This window comes from Fopius arisanus, unplaced genomic scaffold, assembly GCF_000806365.1.
Source record: "Fopius arisanus strain USDA-PBARC FA_bdor unplaced genomic scaffold, ASM80636v1 scaffold00071, whole genome shotgun sequence".
Classification (NCBI taxonomy): Eukaryota; Metazoa; Arthropoda; class Insecta; order Hymenoptera; family Braconidae; genus Fopius; species Fopius arisanus.
In genome coordinates, this window is record NW_011887810.1 from 281,280 (window position 1) to 302,096 (window position 20,817).

General features: G+C 36.3%; 2 protein-coding genes across 2 annotated transcripts in view; both read right to left on the reverse strand.

Annotated features, from left to right (window-relative positions):
* Nca (neurocalcin homolog) overlaps positions 1 to 20,817 on the reverse strand; it is a 67,354-nt gene that overhangs the window by 40,355 nt on the left and 6,182 nt on the right. The gene's annotated exons all lie outside the window — the stretch shown is intronic.
* The window catches only part of LOC105269584 (neuronal calcium sensor 2), a 60,831-nt gene that overhangs the window by 34,008 nt on the left and 6,006 nt on the right, over positions 1 to 20,817 (reverse strand). Inside the window, exon 2 of the mRNA XM_011309956.1 lies at positions 15,613 to 15,641. The gene's annotated coding sequence lies outside the window, so the exon portion shown is untranslated. The remainder of the gene's footprint in view (positions 1 to 15,612; positions 15,642 to 20,817) is intronic.

The window sequence follows — 20,817 nt, forward strand, 5'->3', positions numbered from 1 at the left end:
ATATTGTTCAGAGGATGAATCCACGGGTAATCAACGGTTAATTAATAGAAAAACTCAGTGAAAAGTTTAATCTCCCCCAAAGCGCCAGATTAGGTTCTCGGAACGATGAAAAATTAAGATTTCCTCATCAACAAGAAAGACGACCGCTCCGACGAACGTTAAAACAAGAAACTTTTAAAACCAACGAGTAGTGGCGTTCATCAATTTTCATCAATTGTCATCAATTCACCAGTGAATACCCCTCGCATCAAAACTTCCATTGAATAAACGAATTCCCGATAAAACTGCAAATTTACAGTTGGAATAAACGTTGAGAGTGGCATCTTTATAGGATAGAGCAGTCCATTGTTGATCCTTTAGCGGTAATGGATGTCGGTATAAAGTGGGAGTAAAAAAGGCATCATCCAGAGAGAAAAGAGAGAAAAGAGAGAAACGAGAGGGTGAGATGGTGTGGGTGAAGAAAATTGCCTCGATCTTTTCTCAGCCCTTCCCTCCGGTTATTCCGTCAACTTTTTCCCTCAACGAATGAACAGAAATTTTCTTATTCCACATATTCCCTTTCATAACGAGATACCGTAAAGATCATAGAGACAAAAATAGGGGGCGAAATAATGACAATGAAGATGAAAAAGGTGAGAGAAAAAAATATAACATTTCGCTCCTGATTTCTGACGTCTTATTAGAACCCAAAGGAAACCGGAAGAACCAATTTTCCCATTCCACCCGAAAACTCGGGGTTCAGGCTTTTTTTTTATAAATGAGAGAAACGGAGAGGGAAAAATAAAATGGAAGCTGTTTTAATCCCGGGGCTCAGTACAGCGATTTATCCTCGAGTAATCAGGCTGAATACGTCTGTACATTATCTTAAACTATTTTTTTTTTCTCTCTCTGTTGAGGAGTTTATTCTCCAGGGAAACAATGTGAAACTCTTGAACTTTTGCGAAAAATCAGAGGGAGGCTATTATTCACTATTTTCTGGGATTATTTGGTAATCGAACTTTTTATCCGATAGAATCGAGTCGGGGAAATTACGGGGAAATTACAAATTAAATCGTTAGACTTGAAAAATCTCATTTGAAAAATCTCTTGACCGCGTTATTCTCCGCTCAATTAAAAAATAACAATTCGCGAATTATAAATAAATATCTGGTATTATTCTCGAGTCAAGAGCGATATGAATCTTTCGTAGAATAATACGAAGTTTGAGATTCATCCGGTGGAGCCCAGAAGTTCTTATCGGACCAACAACTAAACAATTCTGGTAGAAACGACTCGTGTGGATAAATTATCTTTAAAAGGTATTCCAGAAATATTTCTGCCCAATTTTGGGGGCGTAATTTAATAAGATTCAGGATTTTTTCGGATAGTCTAAGGACAGATTGAAGTGAAAATTTTCGTATCGAAAGTCGGAGATTAAATTCATTGTTTAAACAATGAATTTTACTGGAGTAATTATTAAAAATTTTCGTATGGAAAGTCGGAGGTTAAACTCATTGTTTAAACAATGAATTTAATCTCCGACTTTCCATACGATAATTTTTAATAATTACTCGAGTTTTCAGGATTGACTCTGTTAATTGTCTTTTTTCGTCAGGATTTCAGGAATATTTAAACAAATCATCAAATTTATCAGTTAAAAATTGAGAGAAATAAAAATTTAGAGAATTTTATAAGAATAATCAATGAAAATGATCTATTATTCCGTGGAAATTCTGAGACACCCTGAAAAATCCGGGAAAATGGAAAATCCATATGACTTCATTCCTGAACATTAATATTCCCTTGAAACTTCAATAAAAAATGTAATTTCCAAAAATAGAATTCCTCTGGTTGAAATTCAAACTAAATAAATTTGCTAACGAAAAAAAATCTATTTGACTGTGAATAATCCATTTACTCGTGCCAAGTAAATATATTCGGGAGAAGTCAATTAGTTTTTACAAGAGGATTTTTTTTTCTGATTGCTGAGGGATCGTAAAGGTTGGGAGAAGATTGGAGATCGTCAACGATTCATTTGGCCAGTCCTTTCCAGTGACACAGGGTGAGAGGATTTCTGGAGATACAAAAAGATAACTACCGAGGGCTCGGGATGGGAAAATTTGCCAAGGGGTTGAAGGGGTGGGTGGGGAAATTCGCGCAGGATGGAGAGAGTAATGCTATTGCGGGTATTCCTCGGGCGGTTCCATATATCCAGGATGACGTAGGTGAAGTTACTTGCGTGAAGGTATTAGATACCCGTGGGTTATAACGTACCTATACCATCCAAGACTTCTCCCCGATAGTTCGGTCTTTTAATAATTACCCCAGACTTATTTATTTATTTATTTATTTTCCACTTTTCCCCCGAAAAATCGCACTACCAGTCAGCACTAGAAAATAACGATATACACGGAGAGAAAAATCTATGAATTTTTATATTGTGATTTCGATAAAAATTACTGTACTGCCTTACAATCTAGGTGTAAACTGCAGGCCTAAGAAAAATTACTATGACATGCAGTAACATTTCTTCATCGGCCGGGCAAAACTTCGTTATCGGCCAAATAAAAATGCATAGTCGTCGCAACAGTTACCATTGTTAAATTCAACGTCGGCAAGAATCGGAAGCATTCGAAGTTCATCGCTAACCAATCATATTAGGTTAAAAAATGTTTGGTGAAAATGCTGTGTAGCACAGTAAAAATTAAAAGAGAGCACAATAAAAAATACCGATTTGGATAGGAATTTTTGAAGGATTTCTATCAATTTTTTTTTCAAACTCAAACAAAAAATGATAGACCTTCAAATTTTATAGTGCTGTTTAGTAAATTTAATGGAGCCACACATGATTAATTACGGAATGTATAGGAAAAGTATATAGACATATTGATAGTAATTTTTATTTGTGAATCAAAGAAGTTCTAGTATTCTAGCATTTTGCACCACGATTGTAGTGCTCGGCACAGTAATTTTTCTTGGACTTTTCTCTCCACGTACTCCCATAAAATTGATATTTTCCCGAGAGTTTCGGGGAATTGAGAAAAATTACTCAATGTTCTAGCGACAAAATTTGGGTTATTTATCGGAATTTATGGTGAAGATGGAATCGATGTCGGGGATTGGGTGGAAATGGAGTGGAAATAGTGAATTTTCAGAAAGTTGCGAGTCATTCCATCATTAACTGAGAGCTGTTTTCCTGGAATGAATTATCTGTGTGAATTTCCCTGGTCTTGTTTATTTTTATCTTGCGTTTTTTTCATGAACAATCGGGCTCTACCACTCAGCAAGAGGCATTCAACACTTTTCCTCACCTCGATACTCTTAAGGATGTTCTGGCGGGGTCAGAACGTATCCGAAAAATGAAGAGAATCGACTGAAACTTTTTTAAAACATTATTTAAGGCATTTCAAAACCATGTGCGAAATTTCAAAAATTTCATCAACAGAAAAACAATGAAAATAAATTGTAAAGTTGCTACTTATACACGGGGTCAAGTGGAGCATCGATAACTTCAACATTTTACCTATATTGCCGATTGATGGATAATGTAGAGAAAATGCTAAAGTTATCGATGCCTCATTTAACCTTACGCATAAATACTAATTTTACAATTTATTTTCATTGTTATTCTGTTGATGAAATTTTTGAAATTTTGCACATGGTTTTGAAATGCCTTAAATAATGTTTTAAAAAAGTTTCACTCGATTCTCTTCATTTTTCGGATACGTTCTGACCCCGCCAGAACATCCTTAAATTACCTTATATTTCCATAGAATTGATATTTTCCCGAGAGCTTCATGAAATTGAGAAAAAATTAGTGAATGGTCTTGCAAAAAATTTGGGTTATTTATGGAAATTTATGGTGAAGATGGAATTGACGTCAGCGATTGGTTGGAAATGGAGAGGAAATAACGGATTTTCAGAAAATTCCGAGTCATCCTGTGATTTTCTGAAAGCTGTTTTTCCCGGAATGAATTATCTGTATGAATGCCATCAATAACCGCGTCAATCCCAACAAATTCCCGGGCGAATCTCCCCGAAAGGATGTACGCCACTCCGGAATTAATCCCCGGTAATAATTAATCACAGATTACGCTATCACTCATTTAGATAAATTCACGGTTGAACATCTCCAACTCGGTAATCAACATAATCAACAGGACTAGTTTCTCAAACTCCAGGAGACAGGAGTTCGCAATCCTGGAGTGCTCACACATCGGTACACACACAAATCTCGCAAAATTGCACTTGAACTTTCAAATACTTGAGATTTTCTACAATCACTAATTAACTGAAATTTATCCAACAAATCACTGAAATCGAATTTACCTCTGAAAAATTATAGAATATTGAAAATTCAGGCGACAATTTCTATCGATCTTCAAGTTTTGAAAATTTAATTTAAATTCAACATTTCATTGAAAACTCAGATTTCCTTGGTAATTTAACATGACAATTTAATTTTCCGTGGATTTTCGAGATGAAAGGGAATTTTCGTTAATTTTGCCAATTATAATTCAATCCTAAAAATCACTAAGTGATAGGAAATTATTCAATAATTATTTCCGAAAGTATTGTAATTGTAAGTAATTATCAATTTTCAATTTCAAAAATTCCGGCAATAATTTCTGACTTTACAAATTATGAATGAATCGTGACGAATTAACGATAAATATTCTGCAGGGAACAAGTGCATTTTTTTCATACGATTTTTATACAAGCGACTATTATACGTAATTGAAGCAACATAACGAATTTTATGCATAAACATTTTTTGTTAAAAAAGATGAGAGCTACAAAAAAGGTATTCATGAAAATATCGCTATCTTCCTTCAATTTCGAGATATTAGCTAATTAGTCTTTTAAAAAATGCACTTATCATTATCACTTATCAATGCGAAGTGCAAGAGAATTGAAATGAATTTTGAATTCCCGTAATTGAAAAATCATATGGCATTGCGAGTGAAATTTCAAGAAATTTTCAACAGTGTAGTTTATCGGGCGGAAATACAAGTTTACTTTCTCTCTTTCATCCTGTGTCGAGAATATTCCGGTATTATCCTGTCTCTCGTGCCCATTCCCATTCTCAGGAGGAAAACCAGAAGCTAGACAGCCGTTGCTTCCCATTGTCGGACCCCTCCTTCATGCCACGTCATCGGTTATTTCACCAAGAAAGTCGTTAACAATGTATTTCAACAACTGTTCTCGATTTCATTTCATTCACAACCTCGGGGATGGTAATTGCCACCGCATATTCACGTCAAATGTCCGATAGTATGGAAATTCGACCTGACGTCCAGACACCACCGGGGAATTTACCCGCTAACTCTATTTCTTAATATAAAAAGAACACAGGAAATCCATCTCGAAATATTTCCAAAGTCTCGAAATATCTCGAACGACCGTAGGGGTAAGATCGGTCAGACGAAATCGGTCCATCACCACGACGTAGTAGCAAAATTTGAAAATTCAAACAATGTCAAAAATCCATGAAATCGCGAAAATGTGGGAATCGTTGCGAAAATTCAAGGGGGTTGTGAATTATTGAACAAATTTTGCGTGGGAGGCCGGGGGCGGCAAAATTTGAAAAATTTGAAAAATTAAAAAAATGTCAAACATTTACAAAATCGCGAAAATGTGGGAATCTTTGCGAAAACTCAGGGAGGATGCAAATTATTGAACAAATTTTGCGTGGGAGGCCGGGGGCGGCAAAATTTGAAAAATTTGAAAAATTAAAAAAATGTCAAACATTTACAAAATCGCGAAAATGTGGGAATCTTTGCGAAAACTCAGGGAGGATGCAAATTATTGAACAAATTTTGCGTGGGAGGCCGGGGGCGGCAAAATTTGAAAAATTTGAAAAATTAAAAAAATTAAAAAAATGTCAAAAATTTACGAAATCGCGAAAATGTGGAAATCGTTGCGAAAACTCAGGGAGGATGCAAATTACTGAACACGTTTTATGTGGAAGCTCGGGGGCGGCAAAATTTGAAAAGTTCAAAAAATGTTAAATTTTAGAAAATCGTCAAAATTTGAAAATCATCGCGGAATTATTGAACAAATTTTCCCTAGGGGCGGGGCGGAAAAATTTTCAAGATTTAAAAAATTTCGAACATTGAATAAATTGCCAAATTTGGGAATCAATTTGCTTTTTTAATCAGGAAAATATGTGAAGAATGAGTTAATTGACAATTTGCTTTCTTCACTTATATATGAAAACGAGAGAGGGAATCGATCTCGAAATATCTCGAAACTTTCAATATTTCTCAAATGACAGTAAGAGTAAGGCTAAATCTCATAAATTTCGGATGAATAACGTGCGTGCGAAGGACTCGCGGACGATCTCGTACACAAAAAAAAAATTACATTTCAGTTTAAATATTGTCACCGATTTATTCTCTCCATAATTAATGATTAATTTCGCACAAATTCATTCAATTTCTAAATTTCTAAATTGGAATTCCAATAAATTTTGCCACTTGAAAATCAAAAAATTAGTTAATAATGTTTATGAATTTTCAGTATATCAACGATTCAATTGGGTTTAATATTCGATTTTTGGGATGACTCTGAAAATTCCAATGACATGTCATCGAAATTTCCCTTAAAAAACATCAAATCTAAACACTACAAAGTAATTTCCGGAGAATATTTCCATTTCCATTATTCTTTAAAATTTCCAGACACGTTGTCATTTAAAAATAAAAAATTCCATTATTCAACTGCACAAATGCTCCAAAAATCAATAAAACCCTCAATTTTCCACTTTTCCTCAAAAAATGTATTCATTAAATTAATTCACTTCCACGAAATAAATGTCCACGAAAAACTTTTCCTCAACATCTTTGACAGTTAAATGAACTTTTGAATTTCAAGTTTGAATAATTAATAATAATGAATGATCATTCAATAAACGATCATAAAAAAAAATCAGTAAATGTTAATTTAAAAAAATGTCGAACCCTTATCAGACAGAATAGAATAGAACAATTCAATATCGGAAAATCGAACATTCCCCGATAACTCCTATGAATTAACTTGATACAAAAATTGTTATGAATCTGATAGCGATTGCAAGTTCCCGTGAATGCTTTCTATTCCATTAGGTGCGGTATCAAACCGAATAAAAGTGCAAAGTTCCCCAGAAACGATCCGTCAATCCCCAACACGTCGAATGCTCCCAACGCCAAAAAAAAAGAAAAAAAAAATGCAAATGAAAAACATCGATTTGGACACGACACGACGCCATTTCCAGGCTGTGTAAAAAAGGGTGTAGCATACATCAGAAAAAAAAATCAATCGAATGGATATTGGTTGACAAAAAAGAAGTAGAGTATTGAAACATTTTCACCCCCAATTCTCGAAGCTAGAGCTTTATTTATGAATTATTCTACTCCACGACCCATCGAAAGACGAATTCCGTCGACGACATTTAAATTTTCATTCGAAACGCGGGTGAATTCACTATTAGCATAAAGTTTTTGCACTCAAGTGACATTAACAGTCTCTGTTAAGTCCTCATGGTACTTTGAATGTCTTTTTAGGAGTAATTAGGTGGCAGTCCCTGATGAAAGTTTCGGTGAGTGTCTTTCGAGCATAAATTCACAGACTTCTTTGACTATTTTCAAATCTACCATTGATCACACGAATTTTAATTTAAAACCCCTCGAGCATTCATTAACTTGTTCACACGGAAAAATTAATTATTCAAAACTATAACTCAATCAACTTCAATTCAGTATAAATGAATAATTTTTTGACAATTTTTGGCTATCACGGAAATAATGAGGCCAGTAAACTATTTGATCTCTAATTGTTCTAAAATAAATGTTATCGATTGGAATGTGTGGATTGCAAAATAAAATCAGAAAGGGTGAGTGGAATTGGGAACTTCTCAGAACTGTGAGAAGTTCATTCCCGTTTTTGTACGGAATATTTCGGAAAATTCAATGACTTTAGAACGGATGTTCTGTTGGATGCTGTTCCGATAAACAAGCGGGATAAAATGAAAAATAGAGAATAAAATTGCAATAAACCTAGACCCCCGAGTAACCACTCAATAGATAGGACTTGGTAGCTGAATCCCCGCATCCTTATGAATAAAATATGTTTCTCAATCGTTTGGAATAAATAAAGTGCCTCAGGGTGATCTCAAGTAGGTAATGGGTTGCATTGCAATTCAACAGTTGACAGTTGCATTCAATTACCCCAATTTTCAGCTCGTGTATGAAATTCATTAACGTAATTCTGATAGAATAAATGGAGTTAAACATCCGACAGCAGCCTTCGGCCTTATGAAAATAAATAATGTGACAACTGAAATGAAACTTTCAAAAGCAACTGGCCAATCCAATCCACCACTCACTGACAAAATCATTAATATTCATCTCTGCAAGTGCACGCCAAACGAGAGTATAAATAAATTAAATAAATACTGGCTGTTCTCATTAGAGAGAGAAAACCATTCGAATATTTATTAAAGTTCCATCATCATTATCTTTTGAGGGAATCGTAAGAAAGGATTTGACTGAAACTTTGAGCTCAGCTGGTGAAGCATCTCAAGACGATAACTGAACCAAAACAATCTATTGAGGGGCAAAAAGAGATGAGGTAAACAAACACTTGGATCTGTTAATGATCTCCGGAAGTTTTGAGAACGCCGGAAAAGACGCATAAATAAATTTGTAATCTTCTCTGCGAATGTTTTCGAGACGGAGAGAAGAGAAAACAAGAGGCTTTCCTTTAGAGAGGAGAGAAAGTAAAACGAAAATCGATTCAAATCTCATGTTCAAATATGATCCTGATGTTCATCAATTTGAAGATGCAAAATGTTTAATAACGGATATATTTTACGGAAAGGGTTGAATTTTTAAAAATATAAATTTCAGAGGAGCAATGGAATCTATTAATTGAAATCTAGAACAATCTCTGATGACTGCACATCTCGACGACGGCATGGGCAATAATTATTTTCACAGCATTCCAACTACAAAATTCAAATGAATTCATTCGCTCAAAGACATCACAACAAAGACGACAGAATTCGTATTTACAAACAAAACATCATGGGGCCCGCACCGCACAAATATATGCCTTGAAGATATGTCTCGGGTACATCATTATTAATATATCCATTTGTATATGCAATATTTACATCACGAGACTCGCAACGCGCGCTTGCGCGCACTTCCCAATGTGTTTTCCGTCACAAATTATTAATCTGTAAGATTATACTGTTAAAAAATTACTCCTGAAATTCCATAGGAACACCTTAAAATGTTTAAACACGACACATTCATATGAAATTTCCTGGTTATTATTACTGATGGTCAGTCAGATTCTGAAGTTTTCAGGCATTACGAATTTTGGAAAATCTTGTCTGGAAGTAAATTCAGATAGATGACGCTAAGTATATGCTCTATATGCTCTATATGCTCTATGAGAAATTTCGTGTACAGGACAGTACATATGCACCAATGAAAGAAAATTTGATGTACAGTACAGTACATGCGCGCCAATGAAAGATGAAGTATAAGTGGAAATGTGTGTGAGTAAGTCGTGGCCAATGAATGAACAGTGAGAAATTCGTGTGACAGATTTTAGGCTTCAACTTTCGAGAGTTTCGATTCGATTTGATATAAATACCCATCTCCTTTTCACAGAGGATATCAGCATTAGATATATCTTGAATATATCTCTGGTACAGAATTCTTAGTCAAAAATATACCGAGATATTATTCAAATTTGATTTCTCGTAGCGCATGATTTCGAGAAAATTCCAATGACTTGATTCTCTCAACAAGACCGCAACAATGAACTCGATCTTGAAATTTGTGTTTTCAAAACAAATCCCATCGAACACGAAAACAATTCATCAGGTGACAGAGAAAACAAATAAATAAACGAACGCTCATACCCTAACGACACCCTCGACATGAGAAATTAAAAATAAATAAAACATTGGTGGCAGCAGTTGCTGGTTGCAAGTTTGAACATGGGTAAAGCTGGGTCTGCTGGTCATATCGATCCTCCTCGGTAGTTTGCGCGGGTGAACTCCCCTGGAACCCTCAACCACCCCTCAGCCAACCCTCAGCCAACCTTCCCCCCACTTCACCCCAACATCCCGCCCACCTGAGGGACCTTCTGCCATCCCCTAGACCCCCCTCCTCTTCCTAAATGGCATCGCCGAGGGTAAAAAAGTCACTGGGAATTCGTGTCTTCGAATTTTTTGATCACATTAATTGCTATTTTGATTATTCCCCTCGTTTAGAATGACATTCGGAAATTGACCGTCGAGTGATCCTCTCACACCCACAATTTCAACTCTCCATGTGACACTTTTCCTACACGAAGGCATTCCCTAAATTATTTAATGGTTAATTACCTCAGTAAATTTTGGAAAAAATTCGGATGTGAAACAAATATTACTTATCGCAACAAAACCATGGCTTCGCCAACTCATTTTTCTTCGCGGATTAAATATGTTTCGCACAATTATTCGCTAAATCCGGGGTACTGACGAGGATATCGTCTTAATGTTTTCAATACTTTCAATCGCTGTTATACTATTGCCTTTTTGATTAGTTCCCGGAGCCACACGAATTTTCACATAACAATCAGCATCTTGATTGAAGAAATTGCGTGTTTGTTGTATCGCTGACTTTCGCCAAAGCAAAAAACATCATTGTTATAGATATTCGATTAAAATGCGTTGTATAAAACTTTGAAAACAGCATAGATAATTTCAATTATCCCCGTAGAGTCTCAATAATTCCATGGCTAGACAGTAATTTGCATTAATAGCAATTCGATAAATGAGAGTTGAACTCTATTTTCGATAAACTTGAGAATTCATTTACCGTGAGATTTTTTGACGTTGAAAACAATTCTCAACTTGTTTAATAATAAATTTCATTGGGGTACAGCTTTTGCATAATTTATTAATACTCTAAAAAAATCATGAGTTTAACGGAGTAGATAGCCAGGGGTTAAGGCAGGGGAAAAAATGGTCAAATCGAGTGAAATTTGACCCACGTCCCGAGATCATGACCCAATATTGTGCCTCTCCTCGATTTATCATATCGACGATAAGAACAAAAAGTGGGGGCGGGGTAGATAACGTTGTATTCATGTCACAAAGTGCATTAACGTATTGTAATATTTTTTTTCTCTTGTCGTTTTTTGCCGGTAGATGGGAACAATGGAAATCGTGAAAGGGTGTCCTGCACGTCTGAAAAACAGTTATGAATGACTGGGATAATAAATCGTCCGCACTTGTTTGATATTCCGTGTTACTTTTTTGCTCGTGCATGTGTTTCTATTTCGAGATGAAAAAATAGTGCGGAAACCGCACCTGAGGCAATAATAATTGCTACTCGGTGTCTTGACAATGTTGATTTTGCCTTTAGTTTTTTTCAAATTTATTTATTTATCGAGGAGACATGATATACGATGAGTTTTTATTAGCGATTTTATGCGATTCTTTGGATCGTACGGACGGGGCATCCAGCAATACGACTCACCGATTTTAGTGCCAAACGTCATTTTTATAGGGCGAAACCATAATTTATTTTTTTTTTATTATTTTATGGATTTTTTGTTATTTTTAATACTTTTTTTCTTTATTCGAATTATATTCACCCTCGGCATCATGCGGTTTTCGATAAATTTGCATATGTATACGGGATATGACATTTTGATTTTTTTTGTGGATGTTCCACGCCCATATATAGCCAAAATTTACGTTTTTTAAATCATTTAGTAAATTATCGATAGGATTAATGTAAAAAAATATAACGTATTTGCGTGTTGTCATCATTTATGGCTCACAAAATTTTCTGGTGGAGGCAATCATTCTCATGCATTTTCTCTACACTTCTTTGATTCTTTTTCAATGTTTAGAAAAAAAAACGCAAAAAAGTGTTAGCAACACCATAAAACTTAGTGAGACATTCAAGATTCAAGATAATTTATTGCCTTTCTGATTTATGCTGATTTTACACCTTTATGTTTTATGCTAATTAAGCTGGTCTGGGAGACGATGGCAGCTATAGAAGCACTAGAGGCAACCAATAAAATAACTTTGGCATGGGTCCCGGGCCACAAAGGGATAAAAGGAAACGAGATAGCGGACCAACTGGCAAGACATGGGGCGTCAAATGATGACCAGGTCGTGACAGTGGGAGTCCCTTTCGCTACCGGAATGACTCAAATTAAAAACAAACTCCGGAAGGAACACCAAGGGCGATGGAAGCAGATCACAACCTGCAGAAAATCCAAAGCCCTCATGCCAACCCTAAACAAGAAAAGGGCAGAAAAGCTACTCAACATGAAAAGAGAGGAACTGAGCACCACAATCAGGCTCCTCACTGGACATGGTAGGTTTAGGGCACACTGCAAAAACATGGGCATCGAAAGCGATGCCCGCTGCAGATTCTGCCTTGAGGTAGACGAGGACAGCCTGCATATACTTTGCAGTTGCCCTGCACTGGCTACAACAAGGCTAAGTTGCTGGGGAACCGTCTTCCCTAGCATCAGCTACGTAGCGGACCTAGACGCCGGGAATCTACTAGAACTGGTGAGAAAAGCTGGCCTAGAAATATAGGGATCAGTAGGAAAACGGAGCCACAATAGCTCAGTAGGGGTTCGGTGGCAAGAGGGGGGCAAATGCCTATCCGTATCTTAACCATAACCATAACCATACACCTTTATAGTACCACATACAGAAAAAAAACCCAGGTGCACGCCCTCGTCGCTTTCCTCCTCAACAATTATTGAGTAAGAAAGCACTTAATAGGTTAAGAAACATTTTAAAGACATTCCCATAAATTTGAGAAAATCTTCGACAATTGAGAAGCGTAGTATGCGTTGGAGACGTGTCCATTTTCGATGGTCCCTTCTGATACTGCTCCTATCCTGCTCCTACGACCCCGCTGTGGGTCCGTTGCCACTGGACCCCATCAACACTTCCTAAATTTCATTGTCGCCTCCTATGGCTGCCTCGTACATTCCCACAGTTGCACCGATAGCACTCCCAATTTTACGCCTCTGCCAATTGTTTTCTGATGCCTCCATTACCACAGAATTCCATCAGCACTTCCAAGTTCCAAATATGCTTTCTGTGTCTACTGAAGCCATTCCCACAGGATCACCAGTAGCACTTCCCATTTTTCCACCACTACCAGTCCATTTCAGATGATGTCTGCGTTGAAACGCAGAGAGATATGGTGGTGAGATACTGGTTAAACCCGGGGTTTGAATACGACTGCATCGACGCTCTAACCTCACTTCCTACGCGTTCTCCAATTCATGCTCGTTTCCTTGTAATATGTTACCTGGTGCCAAGATAACGTTTCCAGCCCGAGTACACTTCACTCCAAGGGCAGTGAACACTTTTTTCACGTAGTCTCACTCAAATTTAATCAAAAAACTTCATAAAATTGATGAATCTGATGCCGTAACCGAACGGGAACCCCTCCCTCCACCGGTGAGTTATTAAATAATGACAACGCAAAATCATTGTATTTTTTCATGTCAATTTCATACTAAGTTTGGCAAAAAAATTTTAAAAACGTTAATTATAGCTATATGTGGGTCTGAAACACCCTTAATTATGTAAAAATACGGAAACGATAGATCGAGGTGAAATGAACTCCCGAATTTTCTCAAGAGTCGAATATCGGAATGAATTGCATTTGGCGTAGCTCAAAATCATTTTATGGAGCAGATGGAGATGTTCAAGAAAATTTTAATGCGCATATCTAATGTATCGAGCTTCTCATTCCCTTTCCCAACAATAAATTCTCGCCGGAGTAAGTAAAGCCGGAGGTGGAGAAAAAAAGTTGCGAATTTATACATTCATGTCTATCGATTTAGTAATTACGAGAAAGAATTTATCGTCTGAATTTACAGCGGTTAAGCGGAAGATAAAAAAAACAATTCAGTGGAAAAAAAAGTTATTAATGTTTTAGCAAGTGCGAGTGCACGAGTTGGAGAAGAAAAGATGGCCATTGCAATCTCATTCGTTCCTTTCCGGTCTATTCTCATTGCTCGGGGATTCCCAAATCCATCCGGTGGATTTGGAACGCGCGATACGGAAAGTGGACTACATGCGCGGGAGTTTCAAGAGGTCGCATCGATCTTCGTTGCGATTAATCGCTATCGCGTGTCGTGATTGCGTGTATTGTTGTGCCATCGTGAAAATCTACACACGAGTGCAACAACATGAAGCTGTGGTGGTAAAACTCAACGCTTTCCATGCGGTCACCCACATGATGGACTCTTTCGATAATGTAGGCAGCACGCATGTGCAAAAGAAATTTTCCATTATAGATATTTTTAAACTGTCATAAACTCTAACTATCAATTTTCATATTTTTATCTTATCAATATTTTCGCAATATTTTTCATCAATTTTGAATTTATGATTTTTATTTCCATTCATTATCATTCATTATTATTATTATTCATGATTTACTTATTATTTTGTTAGAAAGGCATAATGACTAGAAATTTCTCTTCAAAACCTTATCTGAATTGTCAATTAGGGGAGAGGAGGGCAAAATGGACTTCCGCCCCTCTCACGATTTTTTATTTTCAATTCTCCCGAACTGACTCGTCGAGATTATAAAAAACCATTCATTTCTGCTTCACGCAAATAATGTTTAACGTTAATCAGAAATTCGTTATAATTGTTTAAGGATTTATCAATTGAATGCAGTATACAGAATAAAAACTCCGTGTTAATTAATTAAATATGAAATTTAAACACGCATCAACAAATCAATTACTCCACCCCTACATCTTTATAAAAAATGAGGCAAAAACTTCGAAAATATTAAAAAGGGTTGCTCCATTTTACCCTCCTCTACCTTACGATTTAAATTCGATAAATATGAGGGTTATAAGCTTCCGGGATTCCCCTAGCTATCTAAGAATTACGGCAGTTATCAAGTAATATCCAGTGAATGCGAATAAAATTCCTGTGGAAAATAACTAAACAGTCGGTTTATCGCCCTCTAAAATTTCCGGTATGTAACCTGGAAAAATCCCGGACGGTAAATCCTGAGGAAGAACAAATAGTGTGAAATATAAAAAATATCACACAAAGAATCCTGACGTGGGATTCACAGTAGAAAATTCAAAGGGACGTTGGCGAATTGTCGGTGGCTTGCACAAGCGTGAACCAAGTATTTACACCAGGGGTTGGATTTACATCATGCGCGAAGATAATGCCAGCACCGAGCTATAGGTTTCTAGTCGTTAAACCAGTGGAATGTCCCCCAGAATTACTGGCCATTTTGGTATGTAATATTCGCAACTCGCAGGGGATATTTCGTATAAATTAGACGCGCGAATATTCCAAGCAATTCGAAGGGAATTGAAGTAATTATAAAAAATTATACTGAAAATAAAACGATTCCTCAATTATCCGAAAATCATCAAAAATTCGCAATAATTACGAGAACCTTTTCAAAATAAATTGAATAATCTGATGTTTCGAATTATTGGAAAATTCAATAGAAATTATTAAAAAATTACCGTTCAATTCCATTCGATTAATCGGCTATTCGCACACCTCCGGGATAAATTCCAGGATAAATCATTATTACGGTATTTATGGTGAAAACTCACGTGTGACCTGCCATCGCACCTGCCTCCATCTGAAATGAATAAAGAAAACGATATTAAAAGGTTCTGCACATTTTTCCCGAGAGAATGAGAGAATTAAAATTGCAGAGAGCTTTAACGAATTACAGAAACATTTTCCCGGGATGCAATCATTCCAAATGCAGCGGGAAATGAATGTAGGGGAGAAATTCTGGAATGAAGAGTACGATCATGAATTCAGAGGAGTGTAATTATTCCTTCAGCTGTATCTACCAGGGAAATATTGGGGCGATGGGGTTTTTTGTCGTGGATTTTTTTACATTCTCTGATAGAAATACGTTCGTACCGGAGTTTTTTTTATGAAAATAAAAAAAAAACCGGAGGTTTATGCATCGTTGATGCTGCAGTAATGCTATCCCAATCGGATTACACGAGGCACGTGCACGGTAAACAGTGGGCGAGCACACACCTCCCTAACCCTCAATACATTGGTAATCCCCCGCGAGAATGTGTTCGATATTCCTCCGAAAATTCAAGGGACTGGAGTGTCATTAGGGCCATTCTCGATTTCACGTGGAGAGCCCTCCACGTGCACGTCAATCCGATGAAATTGTATCATTCGGCATTGCTCTTCTCAAATTTTTGGACAGCAACCTCTTGTGCTTCAATGCAAAGTTGAATTTCCCCCAAGAAAACCCTAAGGGGAAATTTCGGAAATGCATAAACGAATGAATAACCCGGAGGAACAATAAAGTCACAGGAAAATCCTGGGAAGCAATGGGAAGAAATGCTAATTCCTTATTGGCAACTCCATTCCATATGGTAATGATGGAATTGTTGTCGAACAGCGGTAAAATCTAACCTGCTGTTCGTTCTGATGTTTAACCGATTGAAAGCTCCCCAGGAAAATCGGCAGGATCGCCATGATAACGAGACTGCCATAAGCCAAGATCATGCCCTCGGGCGATGCTGGCTTGTGTGTTGCCGTTTTATTAACATTTTCCACAATACTGTCGTTAACATCTGACCCTGCCTGATTCACCGCACCTTCCATCTTGCTATGACCCTGTTAACTGACACCATATAGCACTCGTCGATGTGTGATTGTCTCTTCTCCAGAGGAGTCTGTACGTACAGCTGGGTCTTCAAGGCTTGGTCTTCCTCTTACTCCTCAGTACAGACCACGGAGAAACAGGGAATCCACTTGTCCTATCGTAACACGTATTGCATGGGCACGTGGATTTTGTATACGTCTACAAGGAATTTTCGTCGCGAGAGGGAGGTAACATATGAATAATAACCTCTTGACCAATTAATGGAATAAAAAAACAAATTATTCATTATTTTTTAAAGTCAAAATTCAAATTCAATCCCTAAAATTGAGTCAAATGAGCTCTTTATCGCCACCTAATCAATACCAATGCTCATTTTTACGAATTCAATTCCCCCTAGGGCCCAATTTAAGTGATAAGTACCACGAGCTTGCCGAATACCACGAAAAGGGAAATACTTGGTACATAATTACCGGATATTAGATTAAAATGCAAATTGATACCGTCGCAAGAAATTCCCATCTTTCTTCTATCATCCGATGCTTCAACTGCTGTATAACACCCAAGATTGGCTCAGTATTTCTTCCCACTGACATTCACCCATGGTCTCGTACTTTGCCACTTCTATTTCCTCCTCCAACTAACATCTCAATTTGCATATTACAGCATTCGTATTAATTTAGCTAACAAGCTTCGAAGGCTGAGAGCATGAAAAGCCCTCAGTCCTGGATGCTTTGATCTCTTTCATGGATTCAACGTGACTTAAGCCCGTATTTATATAATACCATTAATGGAAATTGTGTTATTTTCAATGGATTTTTGTGCGTCCACGTTTTAATTAAAGTGGGAGGTTATATGTACTAGGGGAATTGAAAAAAAAATCTGGGGGTTTATAGGGATATAAAACTCGCTCGGTCCCTGAGTGGTTTTTCCTTAGTCGGCTTGACGAGAGGTTTTAGGAGAATTTAATGGCGGAAATTATGCAAGCCGTGATTTCATTTCTCAATTTTTTTTTTGTTTTTTCTAAATTTTTATCCATTTTTCGGGAGAAATGAGTGAATAATTGTTGTCCTTTTTAGTTCTGGTTCACTCGTTTGATTAAATTAATTAGGGAGAGTTTGTAGTGCATGTTTTTCGATGGTTATTGATATTTTAAAGGGATCGATAAAATTTTAGAACTCTCGTAATGCCGATGTGATTTTTTTAGTGACGCAGACGGTAACGCAAGAATTCTCAATAGTGAGACTTTCAATTTAGATCGAGATTTAATCTGTTGTTGAAATTGTCGTGCGACTTTGGAATTTGCTGGAATTTTTACGCCATTCTTTCCCGGAATTTTCAAGAAAATCTATGAAAAATTTGAAATTCAGGAATTACTCAGATTTTTTGAGAAAACTTTTAAGGATACATGAACATTTTCATTAAATATGTGATTAAAAATAATTTAATTTAAATATTGAATACTTCATTGATATTCAGATCATTGAAACAAAAAAATAAATAATCAGGAAATAATTGATCTTAAAAATTTTTTTCAATTTCTCGATTTAGTCCTGAAAACCATGAAAATTAATTTATTCCATAATTAATTACACTTAATTTTACAACAAATCAATTCCCACGAATACCAAATCCGATTCACTCATTTCCCATTTGTTAATTCAATTAATTGTACAATAAACTCTCCCTAAATAAATCTGCGCCTAAAAAATAACAATTTTCATCCACCGAAATTTCGATTAGAATTTGACGGTCAGAAACGATTCCGCAAATTTCCATTACGCGATATCCGCTGCGAATTTATGATAACATTTCTTTCCGGATGAGATGAAGGCCTCATTTCCTCTACCCACGAGATACTCTCGGTAATGATGAAAATCATCAACACCCCCATTCCAGTAATTGTCACACCCGGGAGTATCCGCTCAATATACCCTCACGGCTATGGGATACTCTTGAGAATTTTCCCATTCTCGTACCCCCGATACAATCCCCCTATTCCCTTAACCTTAACCCCCCTCTTCCCGGCTGTACAAACTTTATTTGCACCGCAATTGAATTGCCAGTCACGTCTACACCACCAGTGGATCACGTCGACGGATCTGAATCGACCGAGTGCCAACGAAAAATACGTTTTCTCGAGGAATTGGATAATGAAGTACTTTCAGCAGGTTACACACATGCCTAGCAAATATTTTGGTTAAAAGAGCGATTGAACGATTGAAAAAACTATTTTTTTTCAATTTTGCCAAAAAAAAGACAGATAGGAGGACGTGGGGACTAAATCCATGATGATGTTTCAGAAAAAATTGCAAAAAGTTGCGGAATAATTGCGAGTGATTAGGGATTCGAAATTAATCAATAATTTCGTGATGATTTAATTTAATAAATGTTTTTTAAGCAAAAAAAAATCTGTTGATCGATTCATTTCTTAATTTTGATGTTTCACAATTCTACATAATTTTTGAACAAAAAAGGGGAATCCCACATTTTTGTTATTATTTTAAACCCCTCAGTGACAAAAATCAATCACCACTCTGAAGAACCAATAAAACAATGAAAACCCAATCGACGAGCCGCCGAGGAAAATATTCCAATCGACTCCACAATTAACAAAAGAAAAAAATCCATCAACCCTCGAGCCTCAGCAAGAGGGGAAAAAAATCCCTCCGCGGAATACAGAAGCAATTAGCGTGAAATTAATTGGTGAGAGAGACGGAGATCTATTCCAGGTCGACGTAAAATAGTTAAACTCATTACAACAGTTTTAATTTCATTAACGAAAATCCGGTGGCTTTGCTAAATCAATTTCACTTTGTCCCGATTCTCATTAATTATCTCATCAATCCCAGTCGGTAAATCTCATTGCGTATCCTCGTAAAAATAATATTCATTTATCCCGCAACACCGAGACTCATCTCCGAGGAAAATGTACCAGCGGCCATTCCCGTCGAAAACTTATCGACGGAAAGCAAATTAATTGCCCCAATTGTCCGTAATTAGCCACCCCAACTCTCAGTTCAGTTCCTCACGTCTTTTTACTGCGTATCAACAAAATATTCAATTTTATTAAACAATTTTTTTTTGTGGAAAAAAAGGGAAATCTACTTTATCAGCTGCTAATTCCCGCGGTAATTTCATCATCAATTATGTGACGGTTCTTCATCCGTGTAATTAAATTACCGGTGTATATTTACATTCTCGAGGCATCAATTTGCAACTGTCTACTTGCCAGTTAATTACACCCGGATAATTGAATAACAGACCGAATAAAACGATTGGTTGAATTTTTTTCTCTTCGTTACGATCTGAATTACCTCGCCTTGTTATTATACCCGGGGTTTTCAGTACTATCACTGTAATTACCCGGTGAAAATGTTAATAAAGTTAATTAGTCGGGGTGAATAATCCGGGAATTTCTATTCAACTTCAATTGTGACTTCTGAGGGGTGAACTGTTGAATAATTTGACAGCGATTCCGTATATTCTTGAAATATTTTCAGAACGTTTCAACGATAAATATATATATTTTTTAATATCAAATGAGATATTTTAAGATTTTTAGCAAGCTACACTTTTTCACCGCACATGTTTCTGACGATTCGCTCATTTTATCCGGAGTATTTAATTTTTGAAAAACTTCCAGTGGAAAAATTATAAATATTTAGGTGACGGTTTGAAATAAAAATAAAATTATCTGGCGTGAAGGACGGAGGACAGTTTCTACCGAATGTTTTCGGAAAATTTTGTCTGTATTTCATCTCCCATACTGTTAATTTTCAGTTACATTAATTAATTGAAGAGATGAAAATGAAGAATAACTAGTACCTGTTGCTCCAACTAAAGAACATTGAATAAATAATATTTCCATGGAGAGAATTTCATTTAATTAGTTTATTGATAATTAATTCTACCTAAAAATTGATTGTTTATATTAATTCTTCCCCTAAATTCGATGAATCGTGATTGAAAATTGTTGTTAATATAAAAATATTGTTCATTAAGACGAGAATTCTTCAATGTATTTAAATTTCTAATGAACTACGAATTGGCTGTCAAATTGCATTGGACTTTGATATTTAGAACAATTTAATGATTTTCTCGGGTGTCAATTAATTCAGAAAAAGTAATTTTCTTGTGAAAGCACGTGTTAGCTGTTAAATGAAATACCCAACGA